Source organism: Oreochromis niloticus, linkage group LG20 (assembly GCF_001858045.2).
Source record: "Oreochromis niloticus isolate F11D_XX linkage group LG20, O_niloticus_UMD_NMBU, whole genome shotgun sequence".
NCBI lineage: Eukaryota > Metazoa > Chordata > Actinopteri > Cichliformes > Cichlidae > Oreochromis > Oreochromis niloticus.
This window is the reverse complement of record NC_031984.2, coordinates 28,261,213-28,276,281: the sequence shown is the minus strand read 5'-3', so window position 1 is coordinate 28,276,281 and position 15,069 is coordinate 28,261,213. Positions and strand designations below refer to the sequence as shown.

The 15,069-nt window shown below is 42.1% G+C and overlaps 1 protein-coding gene and 1 long non-coding RNA gene across 7 annotated transcripts in view; one reads left to right on the top strand and one right to left on the bottom strand.

Annotated features, from left to right (window-relative positions):
• agrn (agrin) overlaps positions 1-15,069 on the top strand; it is a 261,140-nt gene that overhangs the window by 67,585 nt on the left and 178,486 nt on the right. The window lies entirely within an intron of this gene.
• Positions 1-15,069, bottom strand: part of LOC112843373 (uncharacterized) — a 62,779-nt gene that overhangs the window by 20,644 nt on the left and 27,066 nt on the right. The gene's annotated exons all lie outside the window — the stretch shown is intronic.

Here is a 15,069-nt window from a genome sequence, read left to right as displayed (position 1 = left end):
AAGGATAGGAGTGAGGTCAAAGGTCATCCATAGTGTGGTTATGAATGCTCTGGTGCTTGCAACAGTCTGTGACCTGCTTAACACCGGTTTCCTTCGGGATCTCATTAACTGCTATACAAGCCAGCTCAAGAAAGCTGTTGCAAACAAGCACATGTGACAGCTGAGACTAAAACTTATATCGCCTACTCCCAAATGAGGCTGAACTACAGGGTTTTCACAGAAGCCAGAATTTGTCATTGCTGTTTCTATCCTGCTCTTCTCTTTGCTGTGACGCTTTTATAGTCTCATTAAACTCTGCTTGAGACAATAACATTATGGTGTACGATACAGCACATGCCTCTTTGAACTATGTAAAATATAAATTAGTTGCAATCCAAAGACTGCATAGAAACAATGCAGGGATGCAGGGGCTTTTGCTTCTAATGACAACATTCAAACTGGCCTAGTTGAACTAACCTGAATAAACAAATGCAGCAGAGTTTTTTAATCACTCTAAATATGGAGATCTGGCACGCCTACTTCAGATTCCCAACTGATCCCACTGGGTTTCTGTGGGGCCTGTTGGGTTCTTACTACTACTACAGCATCTTTCTTCTGGTTTATTTCATTCTGTGTGCTTTGAATTGTTCATAGTGTGTCTTATATGTCACGTTCAATTCTTTTTTTCTGCTTGATTTTAATTTGTCCAAAATCCAAATGAAGCAAAAGAACCTTGTCCATCATATGTTTTATTTTTCCTAACTTGTGTTACATTTGACCATTTACTGGACCTCAGTCCATCTGCTTTGTTAGACAAAATGTTTTTCTTATTGCTTCATCACAGTGCTTGATAGCACATGAATAGCCCATTCAGCTGTGAACTGTGTGGGTTTTTATCACCGGCGGACCCTCATTATCTCCACACCAGCATTTTTCTCAAGCAGCCCTATTCATCAAGAAACAGGTATTTTTGCCCTTTTCACAAGTAGCACACCATTAACAACGAATGTGATCTGGAGAGTGCATCCTTTGTGGACCTAACTATGAATCAAGCAGGTACCAATTTCCTTTCTTTGCCAAAGAGAGATTCGTTGTTCTTCTTGTCTGCTCTGGTGTTTCCTTTTATTCTGAGTCAGAGAGCCATTATCGGGCTTTTAATGTGACTTTCAGATGCAAGAGTGTGCAATTACCTGCTGTCTGATTTGGGAGGTCAGTCTGTGCAGTAATGAGATTTACAGGGTTAAGGCCTGTAGCTTGTGGCTCTTCAGGTTTTTGTCCCTGAGAGAATTGATGTCATTAGTTTTAAATGATAAGCTGCATGAGTAATAGCGTTCATTGTACAGGTGGATAAGTGGCCACGAGATTCCTTCACTTCTGTATAGCTTTACCACTGTATTGTTTGCACAGACACAATCGATAGCTACCGGCTAGAGAACCTGTAGGTCTTCTTTTTGGCCTCTTTCATCAGGACCTTGGAGGTTTTCTAGCGTTGTTGAAAGGAAAGGGTTAGAAATAAATGACCACTTGGCTTAAAGAGTTGGAGATAGTTGCTTAAGGACTGAAGCATTTTATGAATACGTAGAAAACTAGATGACCACCTGAGGACATGTTAGATAGTCTCAGTGAGGAGGAATAAATTGTATGGCATCTGATATCAGATGTAGAGATAACATGAGTGAAATAGCCATTTCCAAAACAGGTTAACTTTCAAAACTAACATTTTTCAAAGTTCATATTGTCCTTGTCATCATGGTCTGTTTATCACTGGGAATACCCCCTATCAAGGTCCTCTCATTCCTTATCTGGTTTTGCATCCTTTCTTCCTTCTCTCCCTGAGGTCATAGGGAGCTCATTCTTGGATGGGAGGTACCAGTCAAAAAGCCCTCCCTGAATTCAGGGCCATCCTGACCTTCTGTTTCAGCTATTCCTTCAATATCCTCTTGAAATTGCGCAGAAACTCGAGGACTAAACAAGTGATTTTTCATTGTTGATATGCGTATATCCATGAATCGCTTATTAAAAGTCTGAATGGAGTGTCCTGTTCTTTTGTTGTTATCATTATATCTCCCACAGTGAAGAACAGCCTCTTATGCAATGCTAGGGAAAGCCATCATTACTAAAGTGTTGTTTAGGTGCTGGTGTTTTGAAGCTAAATACACTATATACTGTGTTGTCTTCGCTGCTCTACAGTCGGCTGTTGTTTATGTAAAGTGCTGGAATGACTGTTGTGTAGCAGAATAGAGTCCTTTACTGTACCTTTGGTCAAAATCAGCCTTCGGCATGTGTTATTCAGTGCAGGACTTTGTCGTTTAAATAGAATTTTTCACACATCCCGGTTGCTAATGTGGAGGTAAAGTTGCACAGTCTGTTTGTGTGTAACAACATCTTTCATTCTGTCATTCAGGTCTTGGAAATTTAAACTCATAACAGACACCAATTGCCACCAATGGAAAAAGTAAACTGTTTACTATAGTTAATGGGCTGCTCCAAGAGTATCATCCTTCACATCCTTTGCATTATCTTTTAAGGGTGTTGTTCTCAAACAGACTGACATGTGGCCCTAAAAACATTACCCATTGATAGCAATGCTGTCCTCTAACTTTCAAAAGGCATGAACTTTTATCTTTGTCTGTTCTTTTAGTTTGTCCTAGTTCTCCGGGATTTATCTATGTCAGTATATTTCTAGTTTATTTTGTGCATGTGCTGTATCCATTTTAAGGTGTCTGGGCCTTTAGAGGTTTTCATGTCAGTTCTTGCTCACCGGTATGTGCACGCTTTTCTTTCCAAAAGAGTGTTTATTTCCATAGGCGCATGGGCTCACACGAGTGTTTATTTCACTCAATCTGTGGCTGAGTGTTTATTTCCAGCAGAAAGTAAGCTTTGCATAGAGAGCAAAAACTCTCAGCAGCATATGTTTGGTGCCGCGAAGCAAGGCAAGGCTGACAACTCCCTGTCTCTCAGCACTTTGGCAAATACCAACTGTGCGGTAACAACATGAAAGGCGCTCTCGATGGTTACAGAAGTTTATTTTGTTTAGCTGCAATGATTTGGGTAATATGAAACAGTCGTGGTCACTCAGTTTAGGTCAGCTTAACAGGTTTGAAATATTTGGAATAGCAGAATGCAAATACAAAGCATCTGTCATCTTATATTAGCTGATATGATAACAGTGCCGCGTGTTTGTCTGTCCATATGTTTTTTCTGTCTCTCAGTTACATTATGCAAAAACTACCGAGGCAAATCTTAGAAAAATAGAGGAGCTTGTTAAGTTTTGGTGCAGTTGGAGATCGCTTTCTTTAAAATTTAAAATTTAAAATTCATATGATGTACAATGCATAACGTAAAATTCCATCAGTTTCAGTTCTTAGTCAGAGCTTTGGTGTCTCTGAGTAATGTGTGTGCTTCCTGATCGACAGCTGTGACACGACTTGTGTGTAAGCTTACTGTTGCCCAGGGGCATGTTTATTAAGATGCACGTTTCCTTTTTGGCAGCTTTGCTGTTACCTCTCAGTCAGAGTTTTCTTCTTCTTCTTATCTCCTTTCTCTCTTCTTCTTCTCATTCATTCTCCACACACATGCACGCACACACATCTTGTGCAACTTAATCGACTTTGTTGGAACATGACCAAGAGTCCTTGAAATGATCCAATGCACTCTTTCCCCCGATGGGAATGAACACAATCCTCTGTGTTCAACCTCATCATCTCCTGCTAAAGCCAGATACAGGCAGCACCTCAGCTGTGTTTTCTCTCTTCTTCTCTGCAGTGATTTCTGGACCATATGTGTCGTCTTATCTTCATGGCTCTATTGAACTTTGTCTCATGACCAAGCTTGTTAGTCATAGTTATTCCCACACTGTGCATTATTAACCTCTGTCTGCTTCTGCTCGGACCTGCTGTAAACAAATGGCTCACAGGCGAATGTGAAGGTGTGTGGAACACTTTATGGAGCCCGTGCCAACCCTGCGGTTTGCGAGTCAGTAAATTGTTTTGGTGCTGTCAACTGTTGTAGTGTTCTGTGGCTCTGCGTTTACCCAGAAAGCAAAAACCGAGAACTTTCAGTAAATGGATTACATCTGAGTCTGACTTTGGCTATCAGCTAGATAACTCATTTTACTATAGCATGACACATGCCAGGTGTAATGCTAATTTTAGTGTTACAATAAAAACTAGAATTGGAAGCAGTTATTTACAGAAATAACTCACTAGAAGTATTTATAGTGTTTCAAATAATGATCATAGATGAGGGCTTCACCCCGACTGCACATATTGTGACAAACAACATTAATCAGTTCGAAATGTGTGGTCTTTTATGGGAAATGGTTAGTACATCATTAGCACTTTACTTAAAATGTCATAGCTCTAATTTACAGCACATGCAGGGTGTTGACATTTGAACATCATAGATTTATCAGCGTTTTAATTATGTGTTCATCAGTCTTACTCATACAGTAAATAAGATGTCATTCTACAGAGTGATTAAAATGTTTGTTTTTCTCTCTGTCTGTGCGAGGTTTTGGGCACTGATAGTATAAATGAACACAAAGGAGCTACTCCTTGAATCTGCTGCCATCTAATGGCTGTGTGCTGCACAGTACAACTGTTACCTGTTAAACTCTGCAGTACAGCAATCGGAGAAGATTGAGTAGATGGGAATTGGAGTTGAATGTCTCGTGTTATTATGTTGCTTGCTGTGGCTGTAATGGAGTTTGCATCTTTGATTTGCTTTTTCTCATGTAGGACACACAGTAATGAATTATAGTTCAGATCAGATCTACATGATTCTGTTGTTTAAGCCCAATTTTTTTCCAAATAGTCTCCATTTAATGCGAATGTTTGTTAACCTGAGCATCTCAACAAATGTGCGATTTCATCTAAGGAAGTAATACGTGTATGACTGAAACATGATACAAGAAGAAGAAGTAGACGAAGATGAAAACGGCCACAGTGCCCTCATGGGTTTCCCAGCTGGGTCTGGATCTAACCTTTTTTCTGCAGTCTTTGTTATTGCTCTCAAGGAGCCCTTATGTGTCTGAACCCCCAGAGTGTCTATGAGCTCATCAGCTCTCTTTTGTAGAGATGCATTCAGTATGTGGGTCACTAAAGAGCACTTTTCTTGGATTAAAGAACCAGCCTTTCCTCCTCCAGCTTATACAAAACTCTGAATATGCTCACAGGGTCCCACAGTGACTTCCCCACAGATAAAGTGCTGCTTTCTTCTTCATTCTCACTGACACAAATATATGAAACTGTTTGCTCTTGCATTTCACCTTCTCATGCACTCCAGTGTTTTCTCGTGTTTGAGTCAAAAGTGGTTTTAAGCCTTTAAACTTCCAGCCTGAAGCTGCTTGGACAAGTAAGTACACTAGGGGGCACAAATGCTCCAAGACTGAGTGTAGGGAGGTGGCTTTTCCAGTTGCTCACCTTTTCATTCCAAGGGTCTGGAGAGTCCAAACCTGACCTCAGCCCGGAAGCTGTCTTCCTTCTTCTCTCTGGGGTCACACTCATCAGCGTTTTACATAACAGGGGTCAAGGCAGACGGAGGGCATTATCATTCAGATGCGTACTCTTCATATGAATAACAACTGCAGCTCAGGCAAAATGTGCTGTCACAGAGGTATTTTAGTTTAATGATTTTTTTTTTAATAGTGCATCTGCTCTTTAGAAAGAGAAACACAGCCATGGGTGACAGGAATGAAGAATGAGAGAGGGAGGCCGTGAAAAGGATTTGTACCAGAAATATTATGGCCGCATCCTCAATGCCTCTGATCGTTAAAGGAAGAAAAGGGGGGGGGGTTCATGCACATTCATATTTAATTTATCATTTTTATCATTGAGCTGCTGTTGCATCAACCCATGTCATCCTACTGACTGAGTATCCAATGCAGCGTCAGCTTCATCAATGTGGTGCGCTTCTGGGGTTATTGTGTTGCCAGAAGAACTGATGCTGTTGTAACCCAGTAGGTCATGTGGGGTTAGAATATCTGGGTTAGGGTAAAATAATCTCTTTTACCCATGATCGCACTTGCTGTATATGCAGAAGGCTGCAGTGAAGGGATAAGAGCGTGCACGTGCCCAGGGGCATGCTAAGTAGGTAAATGTAAATTGGTAGGGGGTCCCATCTGATGTGTGTGTGTCTGCGTGTGTGTAGTCTACCCACACCCCACCCTGTCCATCTCCAGATTAAGAGGCCTCCACTGAGTCCCTGACCCAGAATTCTTACCACCCCTGTCAAAACACACACACACCCTCACTACATAACCCCCTCCCAACACCACCTAATTTCCTCCTCAGGACAGACAGCCTCATGGGAGAGACACGGGGTGAGGGCTCCATTAGCGGCCCCGACCCCGACGTGTTGCAGTGGTGTTGCATTGAGGGATCTGCGCTTAAGAAAAATGGGAGTTAAAAGCGATAGTGTCATCTGTGGATTTAGATGGGGGAGGGCTTAAAGTGTTAGGGGTTGCTCTTAGTCCACATGGGGTAATAATGTGTTTCCACGTGGAAGTGGATTTCAGCCAAAATCATCGGTTTAGTGAGGGAAATGTAATTTACATCTCATCCATTGTTGGATATCCTGACACATGAGTGTAAGATGTGAGATTGTGAAACATGCTGATACTGATTAGTTCTGTAACACGTCGTTGATACACTGCTATATTTGTTAGTGTTGCTTTGGCCCCCACATGACTGATAACATATTCTCGAATAAGCTCTAAGATGTGTTTTATATTTAACCGAGACCCACATCCATATCTGTCCTAGCATATGTCCATCTGCCACTCCTCCGGCTCCCCATTGTTATCCCTTACTCACCATGGAGCCACTCTGGTGTCCCCAATAAACTTATCTGACCATCCATCCATGCACAGACACTCTCCTTAGGCGTTCACCCACTGGGGGCTTTGTGTGAATCCAGGCCACACCCAGTTTTGTCTTGTCTGTCCCAGCAGTGCTTTAGGCCACTCTATACAGCTAAACCTCCACAAACACCATTCAGCACCAAAACACGGCCCAACGCTCTGCGCACACTGTGTGCTATATTAAAAGAGAGATGCGATGGATCTTTTTTGACATTCAAACAATAAGATGTGGCTACATTTAAAACTCAAGCAAGAAAAGAATCTGCCCCAAGTAACAGACTGTGTGTATGCTTGCGTGTGCGATGCCTTTAATCAGCCCAGTGGCACAGAACGTGCTTTTCTTCTCTTTTTCAAGACCAATTACCGTCATTGACAGTGATGAATTTTGATTTTGACACGTTGGCTTTCATGCAGCGCCGTCTCCCCACGCTGTAACAGCGAGGAGGCTTGTTTGTGACAGAGCCGGAGAAATAACAACGCAACATATGGAGCTTTATGATCGAACTGTAAGCATCCAAAATACTTTTACTTTAATGGAAAGCATGCCCCATCAAGTAGGGTGTGGGAGGCAGCATCTAAAAGCCATTAACGGCCAGGCTTCCACTGAATCCTTAATGACGACGTGTTGAAAATAATGTGTCCAGAACTGCACCAGTATTTGAAATGATTGTTGATCAAACGGTAAAAAAAAGAAAGAAAGAAGCAAACCGTGCCCTTTGGCTTTCTCTCTGTTTAAAAAAAAACGAAGCCGCATTTATTAGACAGACAGACTGTGCTGTCTGAACATTCCTGTCACCTGATTCTCTAACATCCTTTGGGGGTCATTTGGAAATGACTCATGAAATTTCAACTTCTCCAGTTTAATTTCCTCAAGTGTGTGCTCCCATTATCACTGAAATTAAGCTATAAGCCATTGTGTGGTAAATTGAATAAATTGGTTAGGGGATTTATTTAGCAAGGTGCCTTATTTATGAGGTGATTGTGCCCCGTGGCAAGCCCCATTTCTCATTTCAAAAAATATTATGGCTCCCTAATTGATAAGATAAACAGGCCATTATGGGTTTCTTTACTAAACCTTGCAAACTGAATGGAGTCTCTCTCCCCACCTCCCTGTCATGTAGCTCTAATCCATCTCCCCATTTCCTAATGTATTGCATGTAACAAGGCAGCATTGTTATCAGACCCTTTCAATTACAATGTGTACTCCAGGCCTAATAATTATGCATGCTCATAACTGAGACATCTATCCCCCGCTTTAAGACTGAATGCTAAAGTGGCTCTATTAAAGTTGCATTATTTGGGCTCCTCATTCTGATGTAACTGGGGTAAATAGGAGTGCTGGAAGAGAGAGTGAGGCATGGAAAACCATTTAGGACCAGTGGGGGGAAGGAAGGTGCAGCCTGCTGCTTCTGCCATGGGGAGACTGGTATAAGGGGACATGTCGCAGAGGTAGATTGGTCTAATTGGAACTTTTGGCTGTCTTGTCACATACCTGCTTAATTGGCGTGCCGAGAGGTCGGGGTGAGTATAAGCAGGGGCTCACAAGTGGGTGGCTTACGCCTGCAAATGTGTGGCAGTCGCGTGTGTGCAAGCGGCGGTGGGTATCAGAGTGCGTCTTTTTTTTTCTTTTTCTTTTTCAGAGAACCAGAGAGACAGATAAGAATGTCAGCTCATCAGCATAAAGCATTAAACATTTACGCTGACCTACAAATGCTGACAACCCCCATCCCTTCAGTCACACCCATCACTTCGTCGGCTTCTGCTTCGTGTCGTTTGCTCCTATCTACCAGCTCCCCTCTCCACAAATACACACACCAAGGCACATCCTCTCTGTTTTCCTTGGTTGATAATGAGGATCCGGCAGAGGGAAACTGCAGAAATTGGAGGTTTGGATGGTGAATGAGGGTTGTGGGTTGGTGCCATTGTTAGAATAAAAGAAACGGTTTAGGTTTTAGACAAGTGGCGAACCCGATGCTCGTTTTGCACATTCTTTCTTCAGTCAAGGACTCAATTTCTGTTAAAAAAGAAAGGTAGCTCTTATGACCTGCTCTTGTTTTAAAGGAAAGGAAAACATTTTTTGCATATTTTGCAGCTAAGATATTGAAATTGTTGTTTGGGTTTCAGAGAACAGATTCTAAAATGAAAATGAAGATGCTTTGGACACTTCTTTGAGCTGCAAACAGAAATGAGTAATAAAAATAGGATTCACTTCTTCATTACGGGCCAATTTCTGAAAAAAATTTCCCGTATCAAAATGGGCGTGCCTCCTTTAATGAAATTTGTGTCACTGTAAACAACGGCACCAATCCATCAGCAGCTGCACTTCTGGAGTTTTATCCCCTTACGTCATGATTTAATGCAGAAGGAAGTCCATGAAGAGGCAGCAGCTGTAGCTTTTACTCATGCAGCTCTGTGGTTTTTAAGGGAAACAAATGTGGGAGATGCGGACTGTTTATCATGATCGACTGCAGATGTCTTTTTGCGGCCAGTGCACTCTGCTGTGGAAATGGTTTGGGCAGTGAAAGAGGGAAGAAAAATACAACAAGGATGAAAAGGGGAAATGAGAGCCTCTCTTGGTCTGTCTCTCTCGTTCTCTTTCTTTCTCGGTCCATCGGTGGTCTGTAATAGACGTGATGGAAATTGATTTCCAGGTGAATTATTTTGTGCGCGCCTCAGTCTCGGGGAGATAATAATCCTTCCCTTTCCCCCCACCTGAAGAGGCCTGTGTGACTCTCAGGCTGTCCTCATGCTGTTCCAAGAAGCACTGCTTTAATTGACCATTTCAATATTCTGGTCAGTTTCTGTGACTCTTTCACCTCAAGCCTTCCCTTTCCCTGCTTTTTTCACTACCTGTCTATTAGGCAGCCGATGCACTGATCAATAGGATAGAGGGCAGTGTGAGGAAAGAGAAAATCTCAAATCACTAGAGATTTGGAATGATTTTAAAGAGCGTGCACCCAAATCTCTCTTTTTTTCCTTCTTTATCTCATCAGTGGTCTAAGTACTTCCACGTGCAAATATTGCCTTCGTAATCCCCTTTCACATCTTATCCTTAAATGCCAGCATGATTTCTGTGAATTTAAGAAGGAAAACGACCACAAGAATACAGTTAGCGTTGGCCCGTGAATGGGACTTTATCATCAGCATCAGCCTCAGTTTTCCTCAGTCTTGATCAGTCCTTGGGGGTCATTTGCTTTGTTTCTTCTTTACAGAGCCAAAGCAGCAGCTAAAAGGCTGTAGTGTGCTTTATCGACAACAGAGGAAGAAGTGGTCGATGAGTCAACATTATTGACCCGGGGATATGGGACTGAGCAAAGATAAACTCTGCTGAACGGATGATCAAGCTTACTCTAAGTTATGTCTTGCATCATCAGCTATTTGGGCTTTGAAGCCAAATCCTGCTGCGAGCCAAGGTCAGACATCTGGGCTTTTTCAGGCTGTAATGTTGGAGTGACATAGCTCTGTGTTTATTGGTATTAATAAGAGGTGACACAGAGTGTATTTTTGAGCTAAAAATTACTAAAAAGGGGTATTTTCTCACGCAGCTGGATTGAATTCTGAGCACTTGCTGCAGACCACGAAAACCCGCACCACGATCCCCAACCGACGCTCAGTCCACTCTATTTTTTTTAAACAACCCTCTGTCCACAGGCACATTCATCCGAACCAGCACTACCGTATACGAGCAATTTTTGCTGGTGGTTCCTTGGGCTTTCTTGGCACGGATTACTGTTAATACTCCAGCCTTGACAACACTCAGTTGTAGAAAAAAAAGGGAAGTAATGTCAGATAAAGGTCAGCATAACACCAGGCAGCTCAGTATTAGCCTGCACTCGGCTTCATGTTTTCTAATGGAGGTTTGGTTTTAGGAGAATTTTAATGTGCTGTATTATAATTGCTCATCAGTTGTAATAAATGGAGGTTGTTAACATTTCTTAATCAACTTTTTTTTTATTTTTTGTTACATGAGTTAGTAGACATGAAGACCATTAGTGACACCAAACAGGAGAGGCTACAGGTAATGAATATTTTCATTAGCAGCCTTTCTGACACTTTTTAATTTGGAAATATTTGCCTACAAAATGTCAGAAAGACGTGGATCGATTTTGCTGCATGCTTTTGGGTTCTTAATGTTCCCACCTGTGTGTGAGCATACTACCTCAGGATGGTGTTGCCTGGTGATTTTGGTAGTTAGAGTTGGTGCCAGAGCTCATCCAGCTGCGCCTCACTTCCTGGGCTTCATCCAAAGTTTGGAGCCAGCAGCCCAGGCACACATGCAAGCAGGCAGGCTGTCTTACCCCAGCAAGAAGAGCTCCCCTTGGGGCTATCGCACCAGAAATCCCTCCCTCCCAATCTTAACCACGGACAACCTGAGGAGCCTGACACCCGCTCTCAGACCTGCCAGCGCAGAGTGCACTATAGTACCAATGTAGATACACACATCAACCTACACACAGCACTCTCCTGTGAAGACAGCAGGGTCTTGGGGGTTACATTGCTCAATTTCTCTCTTTCTTTTCCCACTCTGGTTCTTCCTCTATCTTGGCAGAAGCTGCTCGCACCTCTCCCACCAGCCATTACCCTCTCGCTGTCTCTCTCCTCGCTGTCATTCCAGCTCCCCTGTGTTTTCTTCCCTCTCTCTCTCACTCTCTGTTCATTCACCCTTTTCAAGCTCTTAACTTCTAATCCTTCTATTTTACTTACTGCACCTGGATCGTTTTGCTACATCCCTCTCCTGTTCCATTCTCCCATCTTTTCTACCTTTTACCATCTTCATACCTAACACATCTTCCACCCCTGTTCAAGCAGTCGGACTGTTCCTCCACTCTGGTCTGCTCTAACTCCCCCGGTCTCTCCCTCTCTCTTCGTCGACCACTCTGCTCTTTAAACTCTGCACTAATTTGCCTCCTCCTCCTCCTCTGAGCTTGGCCCTGGCTCCAGCTCCTTTTCCCCTGAGATGTGACTGCCTGCAGAGAGTGTAAGAGCGCGAGTGTGAGATAATATGTGTGTGCGCCTATGAGCAGAAGTTTGATTGTGTGCTTCTGCTTCTGTGCGATAGAAAGTGCGCATAGTTGAGTTCACCCTTTGTGTGCGGGTGGGTGTGTGTTTGAGAAAGTTTGATTTCAGTCAGTTGGAGTTCATTTCTGTGTGTGTGTGTGCGCTGTACCCTCAACCTCCCTTTTCCCTTTGTAGCAAACCAGATTGCATTAGCAGTACGTGGGTGCCATGGGATCTTGATAAAAGTAAGCCACAGGTTTAACCGCCCCTCCTGCCTCACACACACACACACACACACACACACATACACACATGCATACACACATTCTGCCCCACTGGTTCCCTCAGGGCAACTCACCAGCTAGCAAATCATTTATCACACAGTAATGGCTCTGATGATCTCCCTCCCTCCCTCCCTTTCTCTGTCTCTCTCTCCGTCTCCCCATCTCTCCACTTAAGGGGTTTGCCCTAGATTCTCAATCACAGGACCGCTACACATCCCGATCAGACACATGTATGTACAGTCTCAAGGTGTTAACACATGTTGAAAGGATTCCCAAATATAAATACACCTCTCTAATCATCCAGAGTCATATAGTCGTACTTTCACGCAAGCACCATTTGGACTGCTTTCTTATTAGTAGGAGATCAATCTGTGAACCAGTTGCAGAGTCTGCTGATATATCCTCTGGGGAGGGTATTTCAGGCCAAGATTTCCTGGGGTGTGTTCCTGCAGGCTGCTTCAGTTTGTTCACCATGAGATGAGGATGGCTCATCAAGAGCTTTTTCATTCCAGAAAAAAAGCTGAGTTGAAACTAGAGCTGGGCGATAAAACGATAACGATATGTATTGCGAAATAACTTTTTCTCGATAGAAAAATTAAACTATTGCGATAGGCCTCATCTCTCTTGTCCTCTTAAGAAAAAAAAAAGAAAAAAAGAAAAAAAGAACAGCCAATCCAAATTAAGTAGCGCAGAGCCGAACCAATCATAGCCGCAGCGTCACGTCACGTGACTTGTTACGTACAGCACAAGCGCCAAGGCGCACATGTGTATTTGTTTTTGCAGCCGTGCAGCCCGGGTAATGAAGGAAAGGAGTTTGCCGACTAGAGAAAAATCAACCGAGAGTGTGAGCGAAGGTTACCGAAGAAAAAACAGATGATGGTTCCAATGCCGGAGAGCTTGTCGAACGGAAGGGCCACAGAAGTTCTGTAGTGTGAAGGTATTTCGGCTATTTCAAGTCTGACAAAAAACAGAGTAGCGCGCACTGTAAATTGTGCCGAAAGCAAGTCTGGAAATACAATAAAGCGGTGCATGCTCAGTCTCTGACTGAAAGCGCTAATTCATCATTCGGCTTTTGTCAGACTAAAGTCACTGTTAAAACTGTTTGAAAAGCTAAGCTATACAACAAGGAGAGATTGAGAATTTCCTTTTAGTTCTCAGTTTATTTGATATTGACAAAAGTTAGTCAATTTTGTCTGTTCTTCTGTAAAACAAACTAAGATTTATTTTTAGAATTAATATTTTGTTTCTAAGTGGAATTGACAATTTAGTGGTCTGTTTTGTTTGTTCTATTTTGAAACTTAAACGCTTTAGCGGCTGCCCTTTGTGTAGTTTGCAATATTTGCCTTTATTTATCTGAAACTGAAGCCTCATGTTCCTTAAGTACATCTGCCCTGTTGAACTTATTATGGGAAATAAATATTTTAATTAAAACAAGCTGCTAATTATTTCACATTTTACTTGTGAGCAATGGCACATTTAAATCTTACAAATATAGTTATTTGGCTTATATCGTGATATATATCGTTATCGCCTGAAATGAAAAAAACATATCGTGATATGAAAAAATCTTATATCGCCCAGCTCTAGTTGAAACCAAACACTAAGTCAGTCGCTGCTTTAAAAGAATAGACAGTAGTGATCTGCATCAGCACCATGATGTCATCCACCGGTTTTGGACTCTGGGATGTTAATGTTTTGATTGACACTCTTAGTGGCTCCACTGTGTAGTTGTTTACACGTTTGCCAAACACGAGAAAGATTCCCAGTTCAATCCTTGGAAAAGTACAGATCCCTTTGGGGTTGTGTCAGGAAGAGCATGTGGAGGAAAACTCTGCTAAATCAAACACGTGGAGCTATCTGTGATGGTGACTCATTGTGAATAAGAGAGCAAGTGAAAGTAGCTTTTTTATCATCTCTCATTCTTAGGAGCTTAGGTCATCAGTGGATAAAAGCTCCAAAAAAAAGAAGAAGAAGAAGAAGAGCTTTCTGAATCTGTTAGAACTACGACAGCATATTTGCATGCTAATGATGTAAAATGTAATGCATGCCTTATAATGTTTGTGAAACGTATAAACACATTAAGTTGTGCTTATAGAGAGGGTTATATGTGTGTGACTGTTTCTTGGCTTAGTCCTATGACTTTCTGGAGTCTCGGCTGGTTGCCTAGCAACCTCACAATGATGACAAGACTTCTTATGTACTGTACAGACACGAGAGTTTCTTCTAATCTTACTCTTGGAAATAGGGTGAATGAGCACCAACACGAGTTTTTGCCAATTTCTCTGCTTTATGTTGTTGAAAGCTGAGAACATTAATGGATTCGAGACCGCTGGTCAGACAAAGCAAAGCAGTTTAAAAATGTCACCTTAGGCTCTGGAAAATTATATTAATTTGTGCTTTACTACATGGGAATTAATTGATTAATCAAAATTAAAAAATAATAATAAAAGGAATCAACAAATTAGTAGATAATAAAACTAATTAATTCTCAGCTTCTGCCTATTGAAATGCAAATTTTTAATCATTCACATTAACAAAACAATTTCACAATTTCCTAAATCTATTTTGCTGCTCTTCTGTTGTGATAACAAAAGGCCTTTTTCATTTTCTGGTGTAAATGCTCAGTGTTGGGGACACGCGCGAGAATTTGATTGATTCTCCTGCTTTGCGTGGTAAAAATAGAACCTCTGTGTGGTTAGCATTAAACAGTAATAGTCACCAAGGCTGAAGAAGGAGAGAAAAGAGCACAACTCAAGCGAGACAATCTGAAAAAAAAGAGCTTCACTGCTAGCTTAAAAGAAATGGCAGCAATCTTCAAAAGTGAATGACTAAAGAAAGAAAAAGAAACTGAAAGATTAGTGCTAGAGCGAGTGTCGCACAAACAGCAGTGAGCAGCGAGTGCTCAGGCTGGACTCGCCAGTGTTGGATCCTTATTTTCTCGCTCAT